The sequence below is a fragment of the Dermochelys coriacea genome, chromosome 4 (genome assembly GCF_009764565.3).
Source record: "Dermochelys coriacea isolate rDerCor1 chromosome 4, rDerCor1.pri.v4, whole genome shotgun sequence".
NCBI classification, from domain to species: domain Eukaryota; kingdom Metazoa; phylum Chordata; order Testudines; family Dermochelyidae; genus Dermochelys; species Dermochelys coriacea.
In genome coordinates this window covers 31,295,574-31,309,975 of record NC_050071.1, presented here as the reverse complement: position 1 = coordinate 31,309,975, position 14,402 = coordinate 31,295,574, and the positions used below count along the sequence as shown (strand labels likewise).

Sequence of the window (14,402 nt, the reverse complement as noted above, 5' to 3'; positions counted from 1 at the left end):
AGATCTGAAAAATAATTGCAGTAGATAGTTATAGACCAACCTGTTCACAGGGAAAGTTTCTTCCCAATCCCCATTAGCTACAGGGTTTATTTTTAAAGGGAAATCATTAACCTGAAATCTAGTCAAATTTTTAGAAGTAATACAAGTAGTTTCAGCTACTACACCTGCCCCTGAGTCCTTCTGCCCATTTTTTAATGGTTTAACAGCTACATTTCCCCCCCTTTTTAATCAAAAACAAAATAACATTTTTCTCTCACCCTGCCCCCATTGCTGAAGAATGTAAGAAGCTGACTAAATAATGCCTCAATTCTCCAAGCTGCTCTGCATGCAAGGCTCTTTTGTCCCTGTGGAGCCTCTCTGAAGCCAATGGGGTTCTATGTAAGCAGCATGGTTTGTGAGCACAGAGTAATTTGCAGGATCACAGCCTGACTATACAGAGGAGACAGCAGAACTTCCAAAGAGTGCTGTCAAGTACAAAAATACACTTTTTTCCTCTAATCTCTTTCAGTTAGAATTCTCAGATGTGACTTGTAGCAATCACAGGCAGAAAAGATTAAGAAAGAAGTGTGGTTAAGTTGAAGGTGTCCCTTCCCATTATATGGGCATCACTAGGTGCTGTTGATGATTTGCTCTTCTTTCTCATTCCCTCCTCCCCCTCCAAAATCTTTCTTACTATGACCAAGGTGATGTGCAAATAAAAAGGGCACAACTTTTTTTTTTTTTAACTTTTTAAGGATGTATGGTGGCTGTAAAGAGTTATTTTATTCACTCTCATTGATATTCCTAAAGAGGAGAAATGCAAGTCTGATCTTTCCTATTTTTGATGGCTGACCTCCTGGACATCTCAGAGGAAGTTGCACACATCTACTTAATGGGCAGAGTGCTGAACATTTAACAAAGACTTCCTTCTCCCAAAATGTCTTAGTCATACAAGTTAAATAGGTATTACAAACAGCCTAATTTATAATCCCTTTACCTCTCAATTACTCAGCTTTCACTTTCTTGACTTTCATGATGTTGTCATTTGAACAATTCCATTAGCCTTCTGGACAGAAAAGATCTGAATTTCTGATGTTTTTAAAAAACGCAAGAAAAAAAAAACTTAGTTAATTTAAAGAAACATTTTTCAGGTCTTCTTTAATATACTAATAAGGACCAAGGGAAAGGCAAAGTCCAATTTATTTTTATCTTTTGCAGGTTCCCTTTCAAGAGTGGAAGTGCATTTGCTCTAAATTCTGCATGTATTTTAAAACTTATAGGCTGTCACAATTCTGTGACTTTGGGGGGTGGGGAGCAACTTCTGGTTTTAGTGCAACAGAACATTTTCCTCACAGTAGTCGTTGCCACACAAAGGGAAGTAAAGCAATTTTTACACAAGAAGAAATATGCAGTCATTCTTTTATGTTTGCTTACATAACAGCTGAAAGAGCTGTGTGCGCTCTGGCAAGTATAAAAATGGTATAACTTCAAAGTATGAGACTTCAAACAAAAATGAAAGGATACCGAAAGAACACACAGATTAAACAAAGATTTAAAAAAAAAAAAAAGTAGCAGGAGCAAGAACGTGGGGTGTGATCCAGGAGTAGTCGCTACCTCTAGTGCTAACTAGAGAAAGAACACCAGTAATAATGGAACTGGATAAGGCTTTAAAGTCAAGGGCAATGCCCTCTAATATCAAGATCAGGCCCAGTATTAACACTTTGTACTCCTTTTTGCCTCTCTCTGCACCGGTGGCCCAAGAGGAAGAATAAAAAGGCAATGCAATCTCAGAAGAGCCATTTTCTAACATCTGCCCTTCTCCATAACCTTTACTTCTGTCTTCCTTACTTCTCTACTCAGCTGCTGTGAAACTAATCTTGGCTCAAGAAAAACTCCACAAAGAAAACAAGACAAGTCCCTCTTCACACGCTGTGAAGAGTCTAAATGAAATAGAACCAGAAGTTGGATGCTATACAGACAACTGCACCAAGGAAATGAAGTGATAGATCAAAAAGAACCTGTCAGTATGCAATGGTAAAGCACAACCACTGTAATTAAATTACTGCAAGATGGAAGCAACATGAAACAAATGAGGACATGTCACTAAATAGCAGCAGAAATGCATATAACACGGCACATGGATTATTATACAGAGTCTGTTTTATGACAGCAATACCCAGACTCATCTGGATGAAATCAAAATATGCAGAAGGATCCTGCTGTAGGTTCAAGCATCAATTGCTTTCCTGTTCACAAGAAAATAACCACATACCCTGGATCCATGTAATATGCATTGCCGCTCCCCAAGTACTTGCCTATGGAAAGTGGTTGTAAAGGCTTTAGAATTTTATCAGACAACAAAGACTAAAACCCTGCTTTAAACTGGAGGTAATGTTTTCAGGATGAATAATACTTTAGGAACCTCAGCCAAAAAGGTCTAACAATATGCATGGTGTAGCCAAAAGGCCTCTCTCTACTCTTCCTTATATCATAACCTGTTTGGCAACTTCGTCAAATTCACAATGAAGTATGAACTAAATTGTCAGTTGGGGTGCTTTCAACAGATTTATTTTCATCTGCTCTTCCGGTAACCAGCCTGGCAAATCAACAAAATAATGACCATCTCCTTTGACACAGATTGAAGGCATTGTTCCTTTGGTTGAGCAAACAGAGAGATGTCTACAGAGCTTCTTATGCTTTATTGAGAACTGAAACTTGCCTTACAGTGGTATTCGCTTTTGCAACAATAACGCCTCTGTGTGTGTCAACATGTCTCATTAAGTAATACCTCCTTCCAAAAAACTTCCAACTTTATTTATAAAGTTGGTATGATTGAGGATTTCATTTTTGTTCGGTAAAGATGGGATTGTTCCAGTATTCAGAGGCAATGAGTCATTCCAAATTAAGGAAGAAAATATAATTTACTGTGGGATCACTGTATTGTTAAAAGCAGTTTGTGGTTAAAGCTTTTGGTGATGGAATCTTCAAAGAAGAGGGGGAAAAAAGATAGCCTCAAATCAAACACCTTTACAACAAACCCTCCTGAATCTAAATATCAGTCAACCCCAAGCAAGTGTGCTTGTAGAGCATGAATGCCATCAGGACGGGGCTGGGGTGTGTGTGTGTGTGTGTGTGTGTGTGTGTGGAGCATTATTTGACAAAGTCTCTAATGTAACAGAAAATGCAGAAAGTTCAGCCAAAACTAACCTATTGCATTCCCCGCCACGCGATCCCAAAGTTGAATCATTATTTCCCTGTGAGGAGCAAGGACGTTCCTTCTTGTCTGTACTCACTGACTATGCCAAGGCAGTTACTAGGAATTCTGGGATAGTGTTTGTAAACACTATAACCACGTGCATGCAACCACATGGAGTCTCGTCATCCTGACCTTTAAACATGTACCCACCTGGTAAGTCATGGCATCAGTGTTACTGCACTGAAGCCAAATCAGTATCCATTATTCTACTTATGGTGTCTCATGCCAAACCATTTGGAAGACAGACAGAACTTTGAGTTCTTAAGCATTATAGGGGGACAAGTCATTTTAATCTTAAGAACCAAAATGTAATAGTAAGTATAGCGTGTTTCATGTGCACAGTAAAGAATACATAGGCAATGTTGAGGTAATTATCCTACTCTTACATGCCAATGAAAAATTCATGTTTAAACTTGAAGAGTCCTCTAGGATGTTTCTCTGATGAAGCACAGTTTTCAAAGTCTCATGCTGGTTTCTAAAATGATGCAAGTTTAGTAGTGATATTATACAAGAAAGATACTTTTTCTTACAATTAGATTACATCAATTTAGTTATTTAGAAAACTTGAAGATGGCTGACCTGCATGTGTGGAAAACTGTCTTGTTGAGCTCCTTATTAAAGCCCACTTTGTAAAGTTATCTAACACACTCATCTCCTCACTTCTTTTTTACCTCACACAAGAAGAGCACAGAATACTCTTCCCATGCACAGTAGACTTTTTGTAAACTCAGCTTCCCTAGCTCACTCTTTTAGCTAGGCACCTTTGAGGCACCCACCCAAACCCGAAGTGCTGTTCTCACTGCCCTTATGTGCAAAATATGCTTTGACAGTAAAAATCCAGAACGATTTCTCAATAAGTGGAGGTGTAAGACACTGCAGTTGAGAACTGGGAAAGTATTAATTTATCTCTCATCATGGATATTTTACTCGTCGCTTTGCTCTTAAACCAAGGTCTATGAAGTAAGTACACCTTCCATGCATTACATTTCTACGGCATCAGTATATGGAGGTGCCTTCTTAAAGCACACACTAATACACTTCTGAAAACTTTGAAATACTGTTTAAGGTACTTAATTTTAAATTTCCTGCTAAACCTGAGCACATGACAGGCTTGCTACATTGCACAAGGCAATGGAAATGAAATTATTTTTCTTTATATATGTAAGATCAAGCTGAAGGCCCAATCCTGCAAACCATTACTCGTGTCTGGACTTTGCTGGCATGAGTAAAAACTATCGCATTAGGGAAGGTGGGCAGGATTGGGTCTTGCCACACACTGCTACAACACAGCATCTGAATCTTTAACTCCGAATTCACATCTCTGCAAAACACTTTTCAAAAAGGCCCTGAAGTCTGCTTGCATTGATAAGTTTTTGAAAAATGCATGGAAAGAAGTATGTGCCAGACTTTGAAAGGAACAAATCTAGATATTGCCTCAGAAGAGCCAAGCCTGTGTTAAAGAATTGTATGTTAAAGGGGACTTTAAAGCATCACACTTAAGTGCATTTTAACAGTTTAAAGTTTAAATTTTTTCATTATGCGTGATTGGTTAGGCTTTCTTCCTCTTTTAAATCAGTGCAGTTTTTTTAAAATGTGAGCCAAACTAAGCATCTCTTCTCTTCCACCTTTAAAAAAAAAGGAGGAGTTCGGGTTATTTGGAAGGTCTTGAAACAAATCAACACTTTAAGAAACTTTTATTTCCTCTACCCTCCTTCACTTGCCTACCCTCACACCACAAGACACATGTCTAATCTTTTGAAACTGAACAACCCTTTATTTCCAGTCAGCAGGTCATTGATTACCCTTGGGATTGGCCCAGTTGATATTTCAAGTTCATATTCTTGTTACTTGACCTCAGATGTCTGTATGCATTGAGCAATACCCTGGGACTATGGTAACCGACTTAGTCATTTTTCTGATTTCTCATACCCCATCTCCACGCACATGAGCCACTGAGAAGACCATTACTCGTGGTACTTTCTAGTTCTAGTTCTTTGTGTCTGCAGTATACTTGGCAAATTAAAATATGCACTCACTTATAATCGGAAAAACATACCAAATCAAGCCATGATAGTTTGTTCAGTTCTCACCAAACATTCAATATATAAAAGGACATTTCTTCCAGAAGCAAGTTAAATGGATAGATGGGTGTTTGCTGAGTTCAGGATCAGAATAATGCTGAAAATGATTGATGCACATAATTCCAATTTGGCTGACAGCCATGATGCAGTCATATGCTTTATCTCTGGTTCAGACTACAGTCTTTTATTTCCCTTCCCTTTTTGAATCATATTACATCCCACTCCATCTCAGAATCAGCGGATCAAGCACATAGCCTTTCTAAATGATGTCACAACACTGATCGCTGGCAGAGTGCCTTAACAACAAACTGGAGAGCTGGACTACATAAATACTGTATATTTGGCAAAATCGTTTGTGGTTGTGTTCTGCAGCACAGTTTCCAAGATAACCACCAAATTTACTTGAAACTTGGCAACTTTATTCTACCACTTTCGGGTTCCAATTGTAAATCTGGCTTGCAAGAAGTTTCGTTGCTCCTGGCTTTACTGCTACTACCACACTTAAAGCTACTGTGTGGCAGTCAAATAATAGCGGAAGAGGGTTAGTTTGATAAACCAGAATTTGAGCTCATCCAAAGTTTCAGCTTGAAAAATACGTGCGTTAATAAGAGATCCTCTTTGCTTTTGTAAAAACAAAAAAGTATACCACTTAGCGTTTAACTGAACAAATTATTTAAAGTGACTATTTAGGCACTCTATTAGAAAACCACTGTACTGCCTTTTAAACAAAAATAATTTAGAAGAAATCAAACATGAAACATTCCTCATAGCTCCCAGAATGTTTTGGTAATGTTAGCACTACCAGTAAAACATGCATTGAAAATCTGAGTACATTTATTTTGAAACATGCTTTGTTTTTAGGACCATTTAGATGTCACTAAAATTTGTAAATGATCAGGAAGGGGGATAAGTCCCAGGAGTGCAAGGAGCTGTAGTAAGTCTTATGATGACTGCTCAGATTAAGTGAAAATGGCCCCTTCTAGTTGTGGCAGCTGAAAATTCCAGCTCTGCAGGTAGGAGAGTAATTCTGAAAGTGCCCTGAGTCATCACACTGTAACCAGACATTTATGGCCACCTATTTCTGTTACCTAATGCAGTACCAGTGACAACGAGAGATCTTGGAAATCTGTCCGTCATAACAATGCCTCGGAAGGCACACGTTCCTTGTTCTTTAAACAATGTTGACATGCCAAAGTCTAGGACCATGCGCACTATATCAAAACAATACCAGTTCCCCTGGCTCTTGGCCAGGAAACAATACAATGCCAAAGTCCTATTTCAAAAATCTTACTACTAATAACAATTTGGCAGATTTATTAATCTACGTAACGAAAATGCCTCCCTTCCCTCCCACCTCTTCTTGCCAATATTTATTAATGGTTAGTTCAGTATGTGAAAGCTTCTAAAATGGGAAACACACAAAACTAATCTCAGAGGTCCTTGGAACCACTGAGCTAATTCTGAGGAACTCTTCTCCAACCAAACTGTTTTTGACTGAAAGATTGTTCACATACAACAAAGAACAAGAAAATAGAGAACTAATTCAACAAACTAGTCACTAAATTTCCCCCAGCGTAGGTGCTGGATTTAAACTTTTGTATGGATTTCTCTGACAGGATTTCTTTGGTACTACACTATATTTCCTGAGCAACTAAGGAAGGGTGTCAATGTATTGCCCATTGGAGAACTATTTGGCTCCAAATTCTTACCTTTTACTTGTTCAACAGGAAAGTAACAGTGCTAACAACAGCATAAACTATAAGATGCACATAAATAGTACCTGTATGTAGCTTATGCGTATATAATGGACTTACCAAAATAATGGGAAAAGCTTTATTTGCTTGATGGAGTAGGAATAAATCCAACTGTCTCAACTCAGATTTATCAAGACTGTATGGATATTAATGTTTAATTTTGTTCAATCCTTTGAAAATTAGATATTTTAATAATAGAGAAGTGAAGGGAAATAATCCACAATGGTAGAAAGCTTTCAAGGAGAGAAGAGAGCACATTAAAATATTACAGGTCTGAGAAATGAAGAGCTGAAAGGAAGTGTTTCTTTACTACATTAGATGGGTTATACATACAACGCGATTTACAAACAGTAATGTATAAACTACTAAATGGGTTGTAACCCTTATTTGTTTATTGGGTGGAATGTGTTATGTAAGATGGGGAAATACCCATTAAAAAATAAAATGATCATTATAAGTAGCCATAAGGACTGGCCAATGAACTGTGCTTATCTTCTGGGGACATGAGTAAAGAGTCCCTTTAATCTGCAAAAGCAGCTCATGTGATGGACACTCACTGTTTAAAGCAAATTTGCTTAACTCCTCAAAGATAAGTAGAAGAATGATTTGCAAGTGAAATGTTCAACAAATTGTTTTTGGGGTGCAATTTAAAAGGGTTGTGTATGCTTTGTGGTGTGGGTTTCTTCACCTTTTGATAATCCACATCACCTTCTAACTGAAACTTATTCATGACTCTTGACAGTTAACACCTCTCTGCTGAATTTCTTTTACAAACATGCCCTATTTTGCAATTCACAGCCTCCAATACAAGTGCCATCATGGAATACACATCCATATACACAAATGAATATACATGTTATCCCTTCCACTGCAGTAAGTCAACCTGCCATTATAATGGCCTCATTAGCCAGTAAACAACACCCACTCACCTGCTTTTACTGAGGCTAATGACTCCTCATCTCTGAAATGCCTACATTTCTGGTTTTAAGATAAATTATACAACTACCCTGCTATTCACTGTTCCTTTTCTCAGTTGCTTATCATGTAGTTCTATCACAGTTTTCATTTGCATACTCTCTATCATGGAAAAAAATCTCATAAGGAGACCTTTGGTTGAAACATTTCAGTGCAAGCCTACTATACCACATCACTTTTCTCCCCCACTTCACACTTTGAAAAGGAAAACAGCTAAGCAGAACAAGGACTAGCTGAATTTCCAAGAATCAAAGAGCAAGCAAAAAAGCCTCATTTTTACCAAGGGTATGAAAATGACTGCAACAGCTGGAAGAATGGTTTAATGCTAATAAAAACACAACATCAGGATACCGTGATGTCAGGTCTGAAAATCATATGTTTTGGATTTTTTCCTATCAGACTGTAGGTGCATGCCTTACCTGGCTAAAGGCATTTTTAATCTAATGTACAGTATAAAGCATTTTTTCTTAGTCACATTGTGTAAGTTGCCTAGATCACAGGATTTAAGCAGGATGACAAAGATCATAAAGAAAAAGGAAGGCCTTGTTACAAATCTCTTCTCCATTTCTCTCCTAGCATTGAGTTTTATTTCCTTCAGTGCCCCTGACCTTGTAGTCCTCAAACTCCACAATCCTCTTTCCCCCCCCCCCACCATCTCCCCCCTTTGACTGCGCCTGCCTTTGTGTCTGTCTGTCACTCACCAGCAAACCAAATGAAAGCTGATTCATGAGAAGCACAAAGCCAGAAAACACACTTTCCACGTACAAATTCTCTCACAGATATTTCCCCAAACTAGCCAGAAAGCCCAGGCTGTGGGCACCGGATCTATCTTTATCAGAAAGAAAAAGAGGGTTTTTTTGGTCCAAAGAAACTATTCCTCTCCTCCTCCCCCCCGTTCTCCCCCATAGCACCAGACACCCCTTTCGCATTCAATAAGCCAACAATAAATGAAAGCTAGATGCAGGAAATCGCACCAGCTATCACATTCAATCGGAAAAATCCTCCTGAAGTGGAAAAAGAAAACAGGCATCCACCGCAGTTTTAAAACACCTCTTGGGGCTCTTTAAAGAGCACAATAAAATACAGTGACAGACACGGCGCAGGGAAAGAAGGAAACCCACCAAAAGGGAGGAAAGTGGGACAACAACAGCAACAACTGATCATAAGAATCGTGAAGTCTTTTAAAAAAAAAAACCCAAAAAATGATGGAGCACGCTTCCCTGCATTACAAAAATAAATAAATACACCAGCCAGCCCGAGGTGCTGAGCGGAGCTGAAAAGCAAAGTTTGGGGTGAGAGCAGCAGCCCAACCCACCGGAGGAAAGCCACCAGCTCACTAGTTTTTAAAACATTTTTTAAAACTATATTTGTCAGCCATGTTGGAGAAGCTTCAGAAAGATTTCGTGCCCCTCTTTCTACTTGTAGATCAGGCAGCGGAGCCCGGCATCCCAGCCCCCTGCAGCACGCTAGCCAAGCCCCGCTGAAGGAAAGGGAGAGTTTCGTGGCATTAAGATAACCGCTCTGACCTCTTTATGTCCCTCAGCCTTGCAGCAATCCAGCAAATGCAGCCTGCTCCCCTTGCTAACAAATCCTAAAGGGCAGCCATCTTGCTTCCTTCTGCTCCTTTACGAAAGCAACCCGAGCCTCCACATCAATATTCATAAGGCCCCTTTGACGTCTGTTCTCATCACTTGGTGAAGCCCCGGTGTGGCTGCTCTCCGGCTCCCGGCAGCGGGCGTGACTCGCATGTGAACTGGCTCCACCGCGCCGTGGGTGCTGCTGCGGCACTACACCTCCGGGCTTGCTCGGGCGCTATAAATCCCTCCTGAGGCTTCCCACACAAAGCCTGGCAATGTTTGGGGGGCTGTACAATGGACGAGCAGGGCCGGACAGGGCTGCCCTAAAGCTATGGAGTGGAGTCCAAAAAGAGAAGGGCCTGGATGGTTTGCCGTGTGCGTGTGTGTGTGTGTGTGTATGCGTGCGCGCGTATGTGTTGTTGTTGTTGTTGTTGTTGATTCCCCGGTTCGTTGACAGTCCCTTTCCAACCCGGTGCACCCCTGCCCTGTGCGAGGGATCGCGCCCCGCTCCCCAGGCCTTATTTGGCACCCTTGTGACACCCCCCCCCCCCCCCCACACACACACACATTGTCACCCTCCTCCCCTGCCGGCAGCCTAGGGGGGAGGAGTGGTTAGCTGCTCCCCCATCTCCAGTGTTAGCTCCTGCTCCTGTCCCTTCTCCCTGGATGACAGGAGGTGGCCCCCCCAGCTTACTCCCGCATCCATCCCTGTGGCTACCACTTTGACTGCCACGGCTGGGTCCATTGCCAGCGCCCCCACTGGGACACCAGCAACAGCGGTCACGGGTAGGGACTCCGCTGCTGCCATGGCTTCCACCTCTACCACTCTCAAGGGAGCTCCTCAGCCAGAAGAAAGGGCCAAGGGAAGAAGAAAGGCAAGAGCCCTGCCTGGAAGGTGAAGCCCCCTATGGTGGGGACCACTTCCCCCACCACGGCCCTGCTATTGGCCACGGCTTCCCTTCCCCCTGCTATTCCCTCCACCAGCTCTGGGGGCACCTAGCCCCCAACCCCCAGAGTGTACGCCCAGGTGGCCAGTCCTTCTGCCCACCGCCCTGTCATCTGCCCCTGCCGCCTTCCCTGGTTCCATCTCAGGTGGCCGGGGCCCTTTTCCCACCCTGACCAGACAGCATGGTGTCCGCTGCCTCCTGGTGTCCGCCTTGTCCCACGTGGAGACCTACATGTGGACATTGGTGTGTGTGGTGGGGCCCACGGCTATTGGGGCAACCTCCAAGATGTACGGGAAGGTTGTCTTCTTCCTGTCATTGGAAGGCGCTGCCCAGGAGGCTGTGGAGAAGGGCCTTGCGGTGGAGGGCATCTGTGTTCCTCTTGAGCCCCTGAAGGTCATAAGCGTCTGGGTGGTTTTCACCTCTTAGTGCTGCCCTATTACCTTTCCTCTCTACTTTGGGGAAGCCTTTATCTGTCATCAGCCCTCTCCCATTGTGCTGCAAGGACCCGCCCTCCGCCACATTCTCTCATTCTGCCAGCAGGTGCATATCCAGCTGCCGCCCGTGTGTGTGACTGAGAAGAACGCGAGGGATCCTTCCTGGTGCCCCATCAGGGGGCCCAGTACCTGGTACATTATTCCTCAGGAGAGCCCAAGGTTTTCTCTGCCAGGCAACGGGGCACGTCTGGAGCCCAGCATGGAGGGGTTCTGGGGACCCCCAAGATCTGGGAGGGCGCCGGTCCCATTACCGCCCACAACCCTGACTGCCTGATCTCCATAACCACCCCTCCTCCTCCTTTGCCCATTGTCGTTTCCGCTCGGGCCCTGGGGATAGCCCTCCTGTTGCACCCAGATGAGCAGGTGGGCCCCATCACCACTGTGCATAGTCAGGTAGGGCCTGTGGAAGAGATGGCAGCAGAGCTGTCGCCATGCTCGGGAGAGGGCCCGTCCCTGGGGGAGATTCCCCTTCCCCCTGTTGTCCCGCCCTTGCCCCCTTGACCCACCCACATTGGTCGAACCTCCGCTGCCACGTTGGGGAGCGGAGTGCTTGTCCAAGGGAAGTGCGACAAGTGGGAAGTGCGGGCTCAGCATCTCCCACTTGGTATGGAAGGGGAGGAGGCCCCCCAGAAGACCAGGAAGGGGGCCACCGCCGCTGAGCCTTCAGCCATGTCCCTTGAGCGAGCCCAGTGGGTGGAGCCAGCTGATCAGACCATGGCAGTAACACCATCCTGTCAGAGTCCTTCCCTGAGGAGTCCTCAAAGTGAGCCCCCTCACCCCTTTGTCATCTGTGCCCCCTATCGGTGCCACGGTAGATGTTGCCTCAGTTGCTGACAGGGTGGACTCTGTGGCAGAGGATGGGGACTTTAGCTCCATCTATGAGGAGATTGAGGCGCTGGGTCTGATCCCAGTCACCCATGGGGAAGATGACCATCTGCCAGTGGGCCTCAGTTTGGGCAAGGATTTTATCATGCTGCCCTGTCCTCCCCTCTCTCTCCCCTTTCCCAGGCTGCTGCCCCCACTGTTGTCTGTAGGGTGCCACATGTCTCCTCCACCTGCCTGGCCGCATCCCACCTGAGGCCACCAAGCCCATTGCCTGGCCACTGCAGACATCCTCAGGGAGATTGTTGACCATCACTCCCTGGTGAACTCCTGGTGTGACCACCACCTGGATGTTGAATCCACCTTCACTGATATCCGGGTGGAGGTTGATCGGTCGCACTACTCCTTGTTGGACAGCATTTATTTATCTCGTTTCCACCGTTTGCAGGCCAACTTCAGAGCATCCAGCCATCCCCACAGCATCCAGCCATCCCCATTCTCAGACCACCATTTCGTGGCTGTGACAGCCTCTCTCATCACGGAGAAGCCAGGGCTGGCCTACTGGCATTTTAATAACAGCTTGCTGGAGGAGGTGGGCTGCACCACATCCTTCCAGGAGTTCTGGCTGGCCTGGTGAGGGCAGAGGTGCACCTTTCTTTTGGCACAGTCATAGTGGGATGTGGGGAAGATCCGCTCCCGGTTCTTCTCTTATGACTACAGCCAGGGGGCCAGCTGGCGGAAGGATGTGGTTATAGAGCAGCTGTAGCAGGAGGTCTTGGAGATGGAGAGGCATCTGGCTGCCAGCCCTGGAAATCTATCCCTTTGCAGAGCATGCCAGGAGAAGCTCAGGGCCCTTGAGGACCATTGAGTTTGGGGTGCTTTTGTTCAATCCTGCATCTGTCTCCTTTGGGAGATGGATTGCGGCTCCCACTTCCTCTATGCTCTGGAGAAAAAGAGAGGGGCTAAGAAGCATGTCACCTGCTTTTTGATAGAGGACCACACCCCTCTCCTGGATCCAGTGGAGATGCATGGAAGAGCCAGGGCCTTCTACACCAGCCTTTTCTTCCTGGATCCGACCGATGTTGATGCCTACAGGGTGCTCTGGTACAGATTCCCAATGGTCAGCTCAGGCAAACAGGACCAGCTTGGCTGGAGCTACCTCTCACTCTGGTCAAGTTCTCAGAAGCGCTCCATCTCATGCCCAGTAACATGGGCGGCACATCGCATAAGCTGGGGAAGGCTGTGCCTCCCCAAACAGCCTGGCATGGCCCTGTCCCCGCTCCTCCCCAAAGCCCTGCTTGCCTTTCCCCCTGGACCCCAGCCCAGGCAGCTGCTCCTCTTCAGGGAAGCTGTGTGCTGGGGCTGGGGCTAGGGCTAGGGCTAGGGTGGCCGGGACTTGGGGTGTCTGGGGCCACCTAGCACTGGGAGGCCCTGGGGTGGGGCTGCGCTGCCCAGCGCTCGAGTGGGGGAGCTGGAAGCTCTGGGGCTGCTTACCCTGTGCTTGGGGTGGAGCAGTGGGGATTGCCTGCCTGCCCTGGGCTCACAGGACGAGGGAGCTGGCGGCCACGGGGAGGGGGGCTTCAGCGGGGGGAAGGGAGCGGGTCCTTGGGTGTGGGTGAGCCAGCCGGGGGCTAACCTCCGTCAGCCAGCAGTTCTTCTAATGTTCATCAACTAATAAATCACCGGGCATGGTGACCGAATCCTTAGGGAGAGGAGTGCTTCCCCTGTCATATAGGCGAACTGTGCTCGCCTTGCTACCAAACAAGGGAGACCTCTGTGGCCTTAGGAAATGGTGTCCAATCTCGCTCCTCAGCACAGATTACAAGGTCGTAGCAAAGGCCATCTTGTAGCGCTGGGATCCATGCTGGTGGAGGGGTTCACTCTGACCAGACCTACACTGTCCTAGGCTGTATTATCTTTGATAACCTTTATCTAGTCTGGGACCTCCTAGAGCTCCATAATAGGGATTATCTGTCGTTTGCTTTCTTGTCCTTGGACAAGGAGAAGGCATTCAACAGAGTGAACCACAGATATCTCCTGGGCACTCTGTGGGCATTTGGCTTCACACCCCGGTTTGTGGGTTTTCTCCAGGTGCTGTATGCGTCAGTGGAGTGTCTGGTCAAGCTCAACTGGACCCTGACCAAACCTGTCAGCTTCGGGTGAGGAGTGCATCAAGGCTGTGTGCAGTCAGTCCAGCTGTATACCCTGAACACTGAGTCTTCCCCTGGACAAGGAAGGACAGGGCTTGGGCTGCCTTCGCAGTCAGGTCCAAGTCTTCCATGTCCAGGCTCTGCAGAGACTACTTTACAGTGCAGGTGGTCCAACGTGAAGCATGTTGGCACATGTCTGCCCCCTCCAAGGGCTCCAATATAACCAGCAGCTCTTTTTTTCTTCATCCAAACGGTTTTCCATGAGACCTCTCCAAGCTGCTGGTCTTCTACCAGGACCTCCTCCAGACCTGGAAGCTGGTCTCAGCAACCAGCTCCATGGTGGTCACCAAGGGGGTAGATATCCTCA

At 45.5% G+C, this 14,402-nt stretch overlaps 1 protein-coding gene across 1 annotated transcript in view; it reads right to left on the bottom strand.

Moving 5' to 3' along the window:
• The window catches only part of TET2 (tet methylcytosine dioxygenase 2), an 89,573-nt gene extending 79,695 nt beyond the window's left edge, over window positions 1-9,878 (bottom strand). Inside the window, 1 exon segment of the mRNA XM_038398687.2 lies at window positions 9,572-9,878. The gene's annotated coding sequence lies outside the window, so the exon portion shown is untranslated.
• Between the last annotated feature and the right edge of the window lie 4,524 nt (window positions 9,879-14,402).